Here is a 15,513-nt window from a genome sequence, read left to right as displayed (position 1 = left end):
GCCCCCAAGGAGCTGGACACAGGACGGGGAGTCCTGACGGCGAAGGGAAAAGCAAAAATGGTCTGCCCTCAGGGAGCAGCCTGTGGAAGCAAGACTGGAGAGGGGCTGGGGTCCCAAAAGGGCAGAGGGTGAGGTGGTGGGCCATCTGAAGGGGAAGGAGAAGGTCCTGAGACTGTTTTCAACGACATCATGATTTTGCCAGGGCCCAGCCCACTGGCCTGTCTCCCAGCAGTGCCTGCCATTGCTGTTGTCCCTGTGTGAACTGAGAAACAGAGTAAAACTCTGCTGGTGACTCAAACCTGGAGCTGCTATTTCCTCGCGTTATTTAAAATCATCAAAGCCTTGTTGTATGTGCTGCCTGGGCTGGGCTGTACAGAGCTCAGCAAACAGTCCCATTCTCTCCCGTGACGCTCCCATGTCCTGGCGTCTCCTCTCCCGCTCTTCCTCTACAGCGGCTCTCTGAGTGGTGGTCCTGCTGTATTTTTTCTCTCCCCACTTCAGATCAATCTGTTCCTTTTGAAGGCCAGATACTCCCATGGAGCACCAGGAAGCAGGGCCCACGCACCCCTGCGTGCAGGAAAAAGAGCCAGGCCCACTCAGGTGTGCAGCCTGGCACAACGGCCCATGGGCTGGGGGCCTGGGAGCTGGCCTTCCAACCCCTTGGGGTCTCAGAGTCATCAGTTGTAAGCTGGGGGTCATTATCCTGGACCAGCCTATGTCTTGGGACCATCGCGAGGATGACAAGAAACTGTTGTGGGAAAGTCTAAGTAAAGCATCAAGTCCCTTACAAGCATGAGGGAGCATAGGATAGAGGTTAAGGCTCTTGGACCAGAGTCCCTGAGTTCAAATCCCAGCTACCTCTTCCTAGTTAGCATACCCTGGATGAAGCTAATTAACTTCTCTTTGCCCTGGTTTCCTCACCCCTAAAATGAAGGAAATAATAATGCTTACAATAGCATCTGGTGAAGTTTGTCCCTCAATAAGAAATAGCTATTCTCAGTCTACTAAATAGTCTGGTTTCTCCTTTTATTTATTTATTTATTTATTTATTTATTTATTTATTTATTTATTTTTGAGACAGAGACTTGCTCCGTCACCCAGGCTGGAGTGCAATGTCGTGATCTCCGCTCACTGCAACCTCCACCTCCTCGGTTCAAGCCATTCTCCTGCCTCAGCCTCCCAAGTAGCTGGAATTACAGGCGTGCGCCACCACGCCTGGCTAACTTTTTTTGTATTTTTAGTAGAGACAGGGTTTCACCCTGTGGCCACTTGGATCTCGAATTCCTGACTTTAAGTGATCCTCCCTCCTTGGCCTCCCAAAGTGCTGGGATTATAGGCGTGAGCCTCTGCGCCCAGCTCGCTTCTCCTTTAGACCTTTAAGTTACGTGCTAAATATAAAAATGACTTCTTCTATTACGAATCACATTTGCAGCTTATTTTTAGTAGCATGTAATCAGAAATAACTTTTTTTCCTCATCTTATATAATATTTTTCAAGTTTTAGGTATTTTAGGTGTGATTATCTCTTCTTTTTTTAAAACTAGGTGAAACTTACATTCATAGATCTTAAGTGTAAAATTCAATGAGTTTTAATAAATGCATTTCCCTGTATAACTGCCACACAATCAAGACATAGAACATTTCCATTTGCTCCACATATTCTCTCATGTCCCTTTCCAGTCGATTTCTAGTGCCCTAGTAACCAGTGCTCTGATTTCTAGCACCAAAGATCAGTTTGCCTGTTTTAAACTTCATATAAATGGTATCCTACAGAATGTACTTTTTGTGTGTCTGGCTTCTTTTGGTAAATGCAATGTTTTTGTGATTCATCCATGTTGTCGCATATATAAGTAATGTATTGATTTTTATTGTAGAGTAATAGCCTGTTGTATGCATATACCACAACTTGCTGGTCCATTTCTCTGTTGATGACAAACTTTGGGGTTGCTTCCAGGGTTGGGCTATATGAGTAAAGTTGCTGTAAACATTCATGTGAGTCCTTTTGTGGAAACATAATTTTATTTCTTTTGAGGAAATTCCTAAGAACAGAATGGTTATGTCACAGGATAGGTACCCTTAGCTTTATAAGAAATTGCTGGCCGGGCGCAGTGGCTCAGCCTGTAATCCCAGCACTTTGGGAGGCTGAGGCGGGCGGATCACGAGGTCAGGAGATGGAGACCATCACGGCTAACACGGTGAAACCCCCCCTCTACTAAAAATACAAAAAATTTTAGCCAGCCATGGTGGCGCACACCTGTAGTCATAGCTACTCAGGAGGCTGAGGCAGGAGAATCGCTCAAATGTGGAAGGCGGAGGTTGCAGTGAGCCGAAATGGCGCCACTGCACTCCAGCCTGGGCGACACAGCAAGACTCCCGTCTCAAAAAAAAAAAAAAAAAAAAAGAAAAGAAAAGAAAAAATTGCCAAATAGTTTTCCAAAGGGACTGCTGTATCATTTCACACTCTTATCAGCAATGTAAAAAATTTCCAGTTGTTCCACATCCTCATCAACATTTGAATACTGTCAGACTTTTACATTTTAGCTATTTTAGAGCATGTGAAATAGTATCTCTTCGTAATTTTAATCTTCATTTCTCTAATGAATTAGGATGTTGATCACATTTTTACATATTTATTGGCCATATGGTTATCTTATTCTATGGAGTGTCTGTTCAAGTCTTTTGCCTATATAAAAAATTTCATCATTTGTCTTATTATTATAGACTTGTAGGGGTTCTTTATATGTTCTGGCTACAAGTCCTTTGTCAGATAAATGTGAATATTTTCTTCCTGTGTGTGACTTGCCTTCTCATGCCTTCTTAAATGTGATTTTTTAATGAATAGGAGTTTTCCATTTTTTTTTACTCTGTGACTAGCCAAAGAGTTTCCAATTTTTAAGAAATGCAAGTTTTTAGTGAAATTTATTTCTTATGTTTAGTGTTTTTTAATTTTTCTTTAAGAAACCTTTGTCTAACCCAAAAATATAACAAAGATGTTCTATATTTTCTTCTAGAAGCTTATAGTTTTTAAATGTTTAATTCTATAATCCATCTTAAATTAATTTTTGTGGGTGGAATGAGGTAGGAGTTTGAAGTTCATTTTTTCTCCATATAGATATCTAGTTCTAGATATCCAACACTTTGATTGAAAATCAATTGATTTTATATGTATAGGGTTTATTTCTGGACACTGTATTCTGCTCCCTTGGTCTATACGTCTATTCTTAGACCAATGTCACACTTTCTTGATTCCTGTAACTTTATAGTTAGACTTTTAATTAAATACAGTTGACCCTTGAACAACATAGGGATTAGAGGTACCAGCCCCTCATATAGTTGAAAAGCTGTGTATAACTTTTGACTCCCCCAAACTTAGCTACTAACAGCCTACTGTTAACCAGAAGCCTTAATGATAACATAAACAGCCAATTAACACATATTTTTTATGTGTATTATGTACTGTATTTTTACAATAAAGTAAGATAGAGAAAATAAAATGTTATAAAAAAGATAGGGAAGAGAAAATATGGCTGGGCGCAGTGGCTCATGCCTGTAATCCCAGCACTTTAGGAGGCCGAGGCGGGTGGATCACTTGAAGTCAGGAGTTTGAGACCAGCCTGACCAACATGGTGAAACCTTGTCTCTACTAAGAATACAAAAATTAGCTGAGTGAGGTGGTGCTTGCTTGTAATCCCAGCTACTTGGGAGGCTGAGGAAGGAGAATTGCTTGAACACAGGAGGCAGAGGTTGCAGTGAGCTGAGATCACGCCATTGTACTCCAGCCTGGGCAACCAGAGTAAAACCCTGTCTCAAAAACAAACAAACAAACAAAAAAAACGAGAGAGAGAGAAAATATATTTACTATTCTTTAGGTGGAAATGGGTCATCATAAAGGTCTTCATCCTCGTGATCTTCATGTTGTGTAGGCTGAGGAAGAGGAGGGGTTGGTCTTGCTGTCTCAGGGGTGGTGGAGGCAAGAAGAAAATCCACATATAAGTGGACCCTTGCAGTTCAAATCCATGTTGTTCAGGGGTCAGCTGTGGTGTGAACACTGCAACTCTCTTCTCCATTTTCAAGGTTGCTTTAGCTATTCTGTATCATTTGTATGTCCATATAAATTTTAAAATGTTTTCAATTTCTACAAAATAGTCTGTTGTGATTTTTATCAGGATTGTGTTCAGCTTATAGGTCATTTTGTGGAGAATTGTCGTCTTAACAATTCTGAATCTTCAGTCCATAAACATAATCTATTTTCTACACTTTTTTTTTTTTAATTTCTCTCAGCATTTTGTTCTGTTTTGTTTTTAGGGTGGAAGTCTTTCCCATCTTTGGTAAAATTTATTTTCTTGTGTATTAATCATATATCCTAAAAACTTGCTAAATTCACTCATTAATTACAGTAGCTTTTTAATAGATTCCTTAGGATTTTCTACATAACCAATTAGGTTTTCTGTGAATAAAGAAAGTTTTACTTCTTCCTTTCCAAAAAAAAGCAATAGGAGTTGTTTTTTTCCTTGCCACCTTGTGCTGGCTAGAATTCTAGTACAGTGTTGAATAGAAGTGGTGAGAGTAGAAAACTTTGCCTGACTCATGATCTTAATGTTCAATATTTCTGAATTAAGTATAATGTTAGCTGGATGTTTTTTATCAGATTGAGGAAGCTCTTTTTATTGGTAGTTTGCTGATAGTTATTATCATGAATGGGTGTTTAATTTTGTCAAATGCATTTTCTGCATCTATTGATATAATCATGAATTTTTTCCTTTACTGTGTTAATATGGTAAAATATTTTGATTTTCTAATTTTAAATGAACCTTGCATTCCTGGGATAATACTCACTTGTCATGATGTGTTATCCTTTTCATATATTGCTATTCAGTTGGCTAATATTTTGTTAAGGATTTTTACATCTGTATTCATGAGAGATATTGGGCTGTAATTTTCTTATTGTGTAAGGTCTTTGTCAGGTGTTGATAATATAAAATGAATTGAGATGTGCTCTTCCTTCTCTATTTTCTGAAAGAGTTTGTGTAAGGTTGTTATTACGTTTCCCCTTAAATGTTTTCTACAGGTCAGGTGTGGTGGCTCATGCCTGTAATCCCAGCACTTTGGGAGGCCAACGTGGGCAGATCACTTGAGGTCAGGAGTTCGAGATTAGCCTGGCCAACATGGTGAAACTCTGCCTTTACTAAAAATACAAAAATTAGCCGGACATGGTGGCACGTGCCTGTAGTCCCAGCTACTCTACTCGGGAGGCTGAGGCAGGAGAATCGCTTGAACTGGGAAGACAGAGGTTGCAGTGAGCTGAGGTTGCACCACTGCGCTCCAGCCTGGGCGACAGTGTGAGACTCCGTCTTAAAAAAAGAAAAAAAAAATATTTTCTACAATACGGCAGTGAAATAATCTAGATCTGAAGTTTTCTTTGTGGCAGGAAGGTTATCGTCATCATCATCATTGTTATTAGAAATTCAATTTCTTTAATAGGTATGGAGGCTCTTCAGATTTTCCATTTCTTTTTATGTCAGTTTTGGTAAGTTGTTTTTCAAAGGATTTATTCATTTCATCTGAGTTGTAGAATTTATGGAGATAAGTTATTTGTAATATTCCCTTATTTTTCTTTTAATGTGATGATATTCCCTCTTTTATTCCCGAAATTGGAACTTTGTGTTTTCTTGCTTTTTTACTTTTGATAAGCCTTCCTAGGGTTTATCTATTTTGTTAATTTTTTTCAAAGAACCAACTTTTGGCTTTGTTAAATTTCTCTGTTGTCTATTTTCTATTTCCTTCCTTTTATACTCCCTTTGAGTTTAATTTGGCAGGGATGTTTGATTTTTATTTATTGAAATATAATCACATTCCATAACAGTCATCCTTCTAAAGCGTACAGTTCAGTAGTTTTTAGTATATTCCCAAGGTTATGCACCCATTCCCACTACCTAATTCCAGAATATTTTCATCACCCTGGAAGGAGACTCCACATCTGTGAGCAGCCACTCCCCATTCTCCCTCCCCGCAGCCCTTGACAACCACGAATCTCCTCTGTCTGTATTGATTTGTCTGTTCTGAGCATTTCATATACATTCTTGCATCACATAACACTGTTTCAGTCAAATGACCACTTGCATATACAACAGTGGTCCCATAAGATTATAATATTGTATTCACTGTACCTTTTCTATGTTTAGTTAGATACACAAATACTTACCATTGTACTATAATTGCCTACGGCATTGAATACAGTTACATTCTGTACACATTGGTGGCCTGGGAGCAGTAGGTCATACCATATAGCCTAGGTGTGTAGTTGGCTAGACCATCTAGGTTTGTGTAAGTACACTCTATGATGTTCACACAATGACAGAATCACTTAACGATGCATTTCGCAGAACATACTCTTATCATTAAGCGATGCCTGACTGTAAATGAGATTATACAGTGTGATCTTTTGTGTCTGGCTTCTTTCATTTAACATAATGTTTTCAAGGTTTGGGTTTAATTTGCTTTTCTTTTGGTACCTTTTTAAAGCAGAAACCTAGATTACAATTTCACACTTCTTTTCTGCTAGAAGTACTTAAAATGATAAATGTTAATATGTTGTATTTTCATTATAATTCAGTTTAAAATGTTTGATAATTTCTCTTTTCTTTCCTTCTTTGACCATAGGTTAAGAAGGGTATTAATTTCCAAATATTTGGAACTTTCAAAGATATCTTCTTATTATTGATTTTTAGTTGAATTTCACTATGGTCAGAGAACACACTCTGTAAGATTTCAGTCTTTTGAAATGTATTGAGACTTGTCTAATTGCCCAGCATATGGTCTGTCTTGGTGAGTGTTCTAGGTGCATTTAAGAAGAATGTATATTTTTCAGTTTTGGGTGTGTAATGTTCTAGAAATGCCAGTTACATCAAGGTGGTTGACGGTGGTGTGATTTTCCTGTCTAGTTGTTTGTGATTATCTCTTGTAATAACACTTTTTTTCCCCATGAGAAACACATCTTCAATTTTATAATGACAGTTGATGGCAGGGTAACAGAAAGAAATTCAATTCAAAGAGTTGTCCAAGAAAGCAGCTATTCCTCACATTTCTTACATAGTGTACTCTCTGAAAATCACCAATGACTCACAGAGCCAGACTTTGGTACTGCAGAGTCCCTGGGCCTCACACTGGAGGTTACCCCTTCCATTTTCCCCATTTCCCTGCTAAATGGAGGCCCCATGGAACTCTAACCTTTTATTTTACACAATTGTACTCAAATATCATTTCTACCTCCACTCATGTATTTCCCCTTGACCCACCCTGCTAGCATCCAGGTTTACACTATGGAAACTTAGGCTTGGGTCAGGGATCCATCTGAGAGGCAGGGGGTGAGCAGGGATGATAAATCCCATCTCTCTGGCTCAGCTCAAACCCTTCTTCCAGGTCCTCACTCAGATTCTGACTTTGCCCTGCAACTGACTGAGAGCACTGGTTCCTATTTTTCAGACCCTGGCACTGAGGCAGGAAGGGCCTGTGGTATTTGTCTTTGAGCCTTGGACAGTGCCACCCACACAGTAAGCAACTGCTGGGTCCCAGATTCCCCTGTTACTGTGACAGGAGAGCTTGTGGTCCCAGTGATCCACAAGTGTGTAGAGTACCCTTTCTGCGTCAGGCACTGGGAATACAATGAGTTATAATGGGAGGGTGACTCTTTTACTCCGATAGGGTAAAAATATTGTTGAAACTGCAGTCCTTCCTGACTTTTTCTTAAACTTTGGCTGAAAAAAAAAAAAAAAGCCAGTGGGTGAAAACTGATCTCCACCTCAGCAGATTAGCCCTTCTGCTATGAAATAAAAGAAAATAAAATAGAAACGAGGACTGTTGAGGCAGCATCTAGCAGGTGGATGAGTTCAGACAGGTCTAGGGTAAAAATGATCACATGATGGTCCATGTCTCAGGAGCCTTTTCTAGGGCTGTCACCAAGAGAAATGGATCACTGCCTGGCGCTGCCTGGATGGCAGGCTGCATGGGGGCCCCTGTTGCTAACTGATCACTGCGCCTGCACCCACAGGCGGTGCTCCTTGCTCCCACTTCTGTGTCAGGTCTGTTCTGTGCCAGGCCCCATGCTGCCGCTGGGAAAGCAGCCAAGGCGCCTGCCCTCGAGGCGCCCACCTGGATGGCAATGGCTCCAGGTGTTTTCACTCTGATGTCTCCATGTTTGCCAGAATTCAGAGTGTCAGCAACTGGCAGGAGTCTAGAGGAGAATCAACTAAGGCCCAGTACCCCAAATCCCTGGGTCCACGGTGGTCCCCAGGGCCACAATTTACTCCTGTCCTGAGGTACCCTTGTCCTGCCCTCTCACTCACTCCCCTGATCCCAGCGCTGCTCCTTCCTCTCTCATGCCCACCTGCTGAGGCTCTCTGCCCTCCGCCTGCCCTGGGCTTCCTCCCAAGCATCCCTGCCCACAGTCCTCACATCTAGAGTATTCTCTCCAAAACAATATCTTAGCATCCCATTCTCCTGCTAAGAGTGTCTCTAGTGTGACACCAAAGACCCTCTGTGTTTGGCTGAGTCCCCCATGCCCTGCCTTCCAGCCTCCTCTCCACACTCCCCTGATGCATCTCTACACCAGCAAGTCTGCACTAATGTTAACTAGTGTTAGCCCCTCTGCCTGGGATGGAGCCTTTCATGGCTTTTTTTTTTTTTTTTTTTTTTTTGAGACGGAGTCTTGCTCTGTCGCCCAGGCTGCAGTGCAGTGGCGTGATCTTGGCTCACTGCAAGCTCCGCCTCCTGGGTTCAACCAATTCTCCTGCCTCGGCCTCCTGAGTAGCTGGGATTACAGGCGTGCACCCACCATGCTTGGATAACTTTTGTATTTTTAGTAGAGGGGGGTTTCACCATGTTGGCCAGGCTGGTCTTGAACTCCTGGCCTCAAGTGATCCCCTAGCCTTGGCCTCCCAAAGGGCTAGGATTACAGGCGTGGGCCACCGCATCCAGCCCTTTCATGGCCTTTGTTCCTGCCAACGAGCTGCGATCCTTCAAGGGCTTCTTAAATACTGCCCATTCCCACTGTTCAGTAAAAACTCCTGACTCACTTCTGGGCATTAGGGGCCACCTGGGAGCCTGCTCCTATTTCCCTTCCCATCTGCCCTTCCTCCTTCCTCGGTCTTCCCCTAACTGACTCTGGCTCACCCACTGGGGTGGCTTCCTGGCTTCCTGGGCTAAGTGGATTTCCTTGCCACGAACTGCCTGGGCACCTGTGCCTCCCTTCCCATAATGCTCCTCATGATGGGTGCAGCCATCATCTTCCCCCTTTGAGGACAGGAGCCACGTCTGTCTCATTCCCCACTGTCCCCCAGTGCCTGGCACATGGCTGCCCTTCAACAGAATCAGTGAATAAATGATTAAATGCCTGATTTACAAAACATGTTAAAATGAAGATTTTAATAAATTGGAAAAAAATTATGACATTGATGAGACAATTAGGAATTTGATCACTGCCTGATTAGTTGATAGTACTAAGGAATTGTTATTAATTTCTTTAAAATGACAAAGTATGTGATATTTATTTGAGTTCTTATCTTTTATAGCTATGTACTGAATATTTACAGATGGAATGGTATGGGGTTTGGGATTTTCTTCAAAATAATTTGGGGTGGGGAAGTAGGATCATGGGATGCAAATGAAGCAAGATTGGCCGTGAATTGATGATAGCTAAAATTGGATGGGACAACATAGGGCCATGATACTGTTCTCCCCACTCTTGTATATATTTAAGGTTTTTTTTTTTAACATATATATAAAAGTTAAAAAAAAAAAAGAAGAAGATAAGGCCGGGTGCAGTGACTTACACCTATAATCCCAGCACTTCGGGAGGGCTGAGGCAGGCAGATCACTTGAGCAGGAGTTCAAGACCAGCCTGGGCAACATGGTGAAACCCCATCCCTACTAAAAATACAAAAATTAGCTGAGCATGGTGGTGTGTGCCTGTAGTCCCAGCTACTCAGGAGGCTGAGGTGGGAGCATCGCCTGAACCCAGGAGGTTGAGGTTACAGTGAACCATGATTGTGTCACTGCAGTCCAGCCTGGGCGACAGGAAAAAAAATAAAATAAAATGAGACCCAGGGATGGGAGTGGGTGGGAGAGATGTGGCTTTCACATGGTCGGTAAAGGTGGCTAAGATAACCAAGACTTCCCAATTCAGAGAAATGATTTGCAAGTCTGTTCTCAGCACATTCCCAGCAGCATTTTCCTGAGGGCTTTTGCAGCAGAAGACAGTTTTACAATCATTTTCATTACATGAAAGCACACTCTTCCTATCAAAGCAGGAGAAGCCTGGGGAATTTTCTGTGTGCTCTGTCTGCTGTTCGCTGGTGTGCAATGGCTTGCTCTGGGGGAGGGAGGAGGGGCAAAGCGCAGGGCTATGTCCACAGCCAGCCACAGGCTGCCAAGATCGTTGTAAGGGTCCCCTCTATTGCCGCCTTCAGCAGGGACAATGCCTACCCCACATTCTCCAAGAGAGGGGGTGCTAGGCTGGACTACAGCCCACAGACAGGCCTAGGCATTGCAGGAGCATCTCAGGGGTGGGTGCACTGGGTATTCTGCCTCCTTCATCAGGGGCGGCAGATAAGTTTCCAAATAGTAGCTGTATTTTTCATCAAGAGGGAGCGCTCCCTCATTTTACTGGGGAAAATAAATCTAACGTGGAGTCGGAGGTGGCGCCTGCAGCCAACAGTAGGGGGAAATCTTGTCCCCAGTGCCTCAGCTGCAACCCTTCCCTGTACAATCACTCAGCAGGCCCACTGCTCCTTTCCTAGCTGGTCTCCCTCTACCACTTCCTATAGCCTCTGCTCCAGCTACATGGTGTGATTTCCCCGACATGGAACTTGGCTGCAATTCCCCTCCTCTAGCCTCTGGTCTGGTCAGTCCCTCACCCAGAATGACTTCACCTTCCTTCATCACCAATTCCTCACTTCCTGCATCTCCATGGGGGCAAACAGGGGGAGTTTTTCAAGACCCAGCTTAGGCACTTCCTCCTGCTCCTCTTCCTGCTCCTATTCCCTGGTCTCTGTAGCTCTAAGTAAGCTGTCATCCTCTAAACATTATTGTGATTTACCCCCACCCCTGGCCCTCCTGTATGCTGCACTCATTTCACCTCTGTGTGTGTTTCTTCTCCTCTGTCAGACAGTGAGATCCTGCCCCACGTGTGGTCGCAGTAAGGTTCGGAAAGAGGCATGAGCCACCATGCCTGGCCCTTTCACGGCTTTTGATCCTGTCAATGAGCTACCATCCTTCAGTGGCTTCTTAAATACTGACCATTTCCCCTGCTCAATAAAAACTCCTGCCTCCCTTCTGGGCTCCAGGGGCCAACTCAGAGTCTGCTCCCACCTCCCTTCCCATCTGCCTTTTCTCCTTCCTCCGTCTTCCCCTAACTCACTCTGGCTTACACATGCAATCCCTCTCGCTTCCCACCTGTGGGCTGGAGCTGAGCTTGCTAATATTTGTGAGGCCTGACCAGGCGCAGTGGCTCACGCCTGTAGTCCCAGCACTTTGGGAGGCCAAGGCGGGTAGATCATGAGGTCAGGAGTTACAGACCTGGCTGGGAAATATGGTGAAACACCGTCTCTACTAAAAATACAAAAATTAGTCGGGCATGGTGGCGGGCACCCGTAGTCCCAGCTACTCCAGAGGCTGAGGCAGAAGAATCGCTTGAACCCAGGAGGCGGAGGTTGCAGTGAGCCGAGATCACATCACTGCACTCCAGCCTGGTGACAGAGCGAGACTCCGTCTAAAAAAAAAATTTTGTTAGGCCTCTTTGGAGCCCTGGAAGATTCTCTGGGCTAGGAAAGTTGATAGAAGGAGTAAGAGCCAGGGTTTTTGGTTCTTGGCCCTTGAGGCCTCTTCCAGTCCCTTGATCCTCCTTGGATAGAAAGTTCTGGGGTGGGAGCTCACAGCTGGGGAAATGGAGCCAAAGAGTGGCAGTGCCACAGTGGAAGAACTCAAACCCATGACACAGTGAATTCCACAAAGACAGAAACCGTGTCTGATGTCTGTCTTGAAGATGCTCAAAAGTTAGGGCAGCATGCAGAGGTGTGGCCAGTTTCTGAAATGCAATGTACTGTGGCAGAGCAGTAGGAAGAATGTGTGCAGTGTACTGCTAGAGGAGGAGAAGGCTTCATGGAGGAGGTGGCATATGAGCTGGGCCTTGAAGGATGAGCAGAATTAATGGGCTTTCTCAAGGTGGAGGGTGGTCATTCCAGGCAGAAGAAACATGATCCATGTATCAAGGCTTGGAGGTGTAAAAGGGTGTGGTATCTTTTGGGAATGGCTGGAAGTTGAATGTAGTGGGAACATAGCAGGGTGGGAATCAGGGGTAGGGTGGGAAGAGAAGTAGGAATGAAAAGGTGGAGGTGGATGCCCTGCAAACCTTCGTGCCAATTCCCAGCCACGGGGGATTATGTGGAAGCCAGGTCCAGCCTTCAGACGTTCTTGTCTCACACAGAAAATCCCCAAACCTCATGTCTTGGCGAGAAGGCTCAGGGGATGGAAAGAGAAGGGAGACATCAGGGCTGGCCCTGGACAGTCTGTCACTTGGTTCCCTGACAGTTGGTTCCCTGACAGTCCAGGTCCCTCAGCCTTGGGGCTCAGCACTGGACAGAAGGTTGGGCTAGAAGAACTTCAGGACCCCTCACACCCTGCGTTCTGTGGCTCTGTCATTGACGTAGGGAACCATTTCAGGTGTTGATAAAGGAAATACCTGAAGCTAATACTTCCTCTCTTTGAGTAGCAACCTGTGGTCAAGATGGCTCCTTCTCACACAGCCCACTCCTGATTACTGCTGGGAACTGTAGGCCTCTGAGCTAAATGAGGATCACTGTCTCCATTTTGTTAATGGGAAACCCAGCTGAACCCTGTGGCCTGCAGGCACAATGGAGATTCACTCAGGACTCCCTATCTCCTGTCTGACCCAATGGGATTGTAACTCCTGGAAGGCCAGCCTGGCCCCTTCACCTCAGGGTCCCAGGCCTGTGCACAAATATCAGCATGTTCAGGAAATGCACTAACAGGGCAGGACCAGCTTAGGAGCAGCCAGGGGCAGTAAGAGCTAAGAGCTAGATATAGAACTGGCTGGGAGCACTGAGGAACCTGAGCGTGGGGCCGACTGACCTGAGGGCAGTGGGAAAAGAGGTGGCCACAGGCAAAGCTGGTGCACGCCCAGCCAGATGAGAACAGGAGTGTCGGGGGTCTGCCTGCCTGGGTTCCTGCGCAACATCTCAGCAGAGGCTCCTATAGAGCAGAGGCCAGGCCCAATCTGCCTGCTCCTGGCACAGACTGGAACCCATCAGATGTGTTCTCCTCTTCCCTTTATATCTCACGTGGGGCCCTCTGCTCACTCCTGGCCGACAGGGGGAGAAGGCTGGACTGGAGAGAAGATACGTCAGGGGCCAATAGCTGCTGCCAAGGAGAACGGGAATGGCTGCCTCACACACACATCGGCTGTATGAATACTCTTCCCTCAAACTCTTCCATACCTATGGTTTCTCTGAAGCAGTCTAGTGAGGTGCGTGTTATTATCATGCCCATTTCACAGATAAGGAAACTGAGGGTCAGAGGGGTGAAGTAAGTGGCAGAACCCAGGTAGAATCTAGGGCTTCTGACTCCATATCCAGAACTTTTTCCATGATAGCCCAGCAGGGCTCTTTCCTTAGTGTCCTGGATGGCACAGCACAGAAGGTCAAGCCGTATTTCAACCTGCTCTGGCCTACCTGGGGCCTCTGCCAATGGGCACAACTCACCAAGGGCTCCCTTACCCACCCCAGCATTGAGCTTCACTCAAAAGCCTTGGGGAGCCTGGGGCCAGTGTCTGCCTCTGCATGTTTACCAGTTTCTTGTTTCCCCCTGCAGAGGACCTGCTCGGCCCCCAGTGGTTGCGTGTGCTGGGAGATGCTGCGGAACGTCGTAGAGTGGGTCCATTCCCTCTGAATTGTGGTCGGTGTTGGTCTTTTGGGATGCCTACAGCTGTCAACTGCTGGATGCTGCAGGTGAGTGGCTGAGGCATCTCTGGTTGTAAAAAAGGAACTTTCTGGAAACTGCTTGTCATCTGCCTATTCCTGCTGCCCAGCCCCCTTCCCCGGGAGCTCTGCCCATGGCCACCTCCTGCTGATGTGGAGCTTGGAAACTATTTCTCCACTCAGTCCAGAGAGCAAGGGTTGCAAATAGACTAATTCCTGTTTGGTGAGTGAGGCTAAAGGCCCAGCCCTTCGCTGCTCCAAGGAGAAGATGGGTGTCAGATAGACAAGGTGCTGCCTCCCAGGTGGCCCAGGAGGAGATAAAGAGCTTGCAGGATTGAGTACTCAGGATGGGATCCTGAGAGCTGGGGCCACCGTGCCTCAGCCCCTCTGTGAATGCCACGCACAGTGTTCTACCCCTGAGTCTTGGTTTCTCTGCCTGCAAATGGGCCTGTCCGGTGCAGACTGGACTGTCTCAGCATAGCTGCAGCAGGACGGCAACCTGTAGCTTAACTACCCCACACTATGCTGCCCATGGAGCTCAGGGCCACATTTCACATGTGAAAGGACACATTTGCTTTTTCTAAAGCCAGCATGAGCCAGCAGGTGGCACACAGAGGGAGGTCCAGGGTGCTGCAGAGAAAGCAGTCAGTGGGTTGGGGTGGGAGGCAAAAGGCAGCCCAGCCCACACCTCCCTCTCCCTTCTGCCTGACCTCCTCCTGCTGGCAGGGCCACTGCCATCACCTCCACCCCTGCCTGTCCCTATGAACACAAGCTGCAGTGTGGGCATCCCAGGGCCTCTGAGTAGGTGATGTGGGTGCCCCAGGGCTCTTGCTGGAATGTTCTGCCAATGGCCTCTCCAGTCCCTTCCAGCAGAGGTGCAGACATGTGTCCAGCTTGGGCCCCAAGGTTCACTTCGCTCTTTAGTATGGTGGGGTCCTCTCTGCCCCCTCTTCACTACTCTCAGACCCCTCTCTTGGGAGAAGGGGCCGTGTCTAGTGAGAAGCACCGCCAACCCCCAGGGCTGGGGAGCGACCACATGAAGAGGCAGAGGTGGGTTGGTGAAGGACACAGTCAGCCTGGCCCTGCCTTTCCCCACTTAAAATGCTCAGGGGCTCCGCTGTCCACGGGGTCAGGTCCAGCCTCGCATCCTTGCCCTGCCTGGCTCTCTGGCCTCCGCTCCTGCATACTCTCTGGGCTGTAGACACATGGAACCTCTTTCGGTTCCAGAGTTTCAGCTCCTCTCAGCTCTGGGCACACCGTTTCCCCTGTCTACTTAGTCCTCACCTCCTCTCCTAGCTCCCTCCTGCTGGTCCCTCGGGTATCAACTGAGTGTTGCTTCCTCTGGGAAGCCTTCCCTGACCACCAGTCACCAGCCTGGGTGAGGGTGCTGCTTCTGTAGCATGCATGCTGCACTCACCCCCACCCTCTGTCTCACATACCTGTGCTGCTTGTCCCACGCCTGCCCAACAGATGCAGGCTCCTTGGGGCTGGGGCTGGGTTGGGCTCAGCTCTGTGTTTCTACCCCT

At 46.2% G+C, this 15,513-nt stretch overlaps 1 protein-coding gene across 6 annotated transcripts in view; it reads right to left on the bottom strand.

Annotated features, from left to right (window-relative positions):
- Positions 1–15,513, bottom strand: part of OTOF (otoferlin) — a 103,362-nt gene that overhangs the window by 87,080 nt on the left and 769 nt on the right. The gene's annotated exons all lie outside the window — the stretch shown is intronic.

Source organism: Macaca mulatta, chromosome 13 (assembly GCF_049350105.2).
Source record: "Macaca mulatta isolate MMU2019108-1 chromosome 13, T2T-MMU8v2.0, whole genome shotgun sequence".
Lineage (NCBI taxonomy): Eukaryota > Metazoa > Chordata > Mammalia > Primates > Cercopithecidae > Macaca > Macaca mulatta.
The sequence above is the reverse complement of the archived record's forward strand: the minus strand, read 5'-3'. Positions and strand labels throughout refer to the sequence as shown.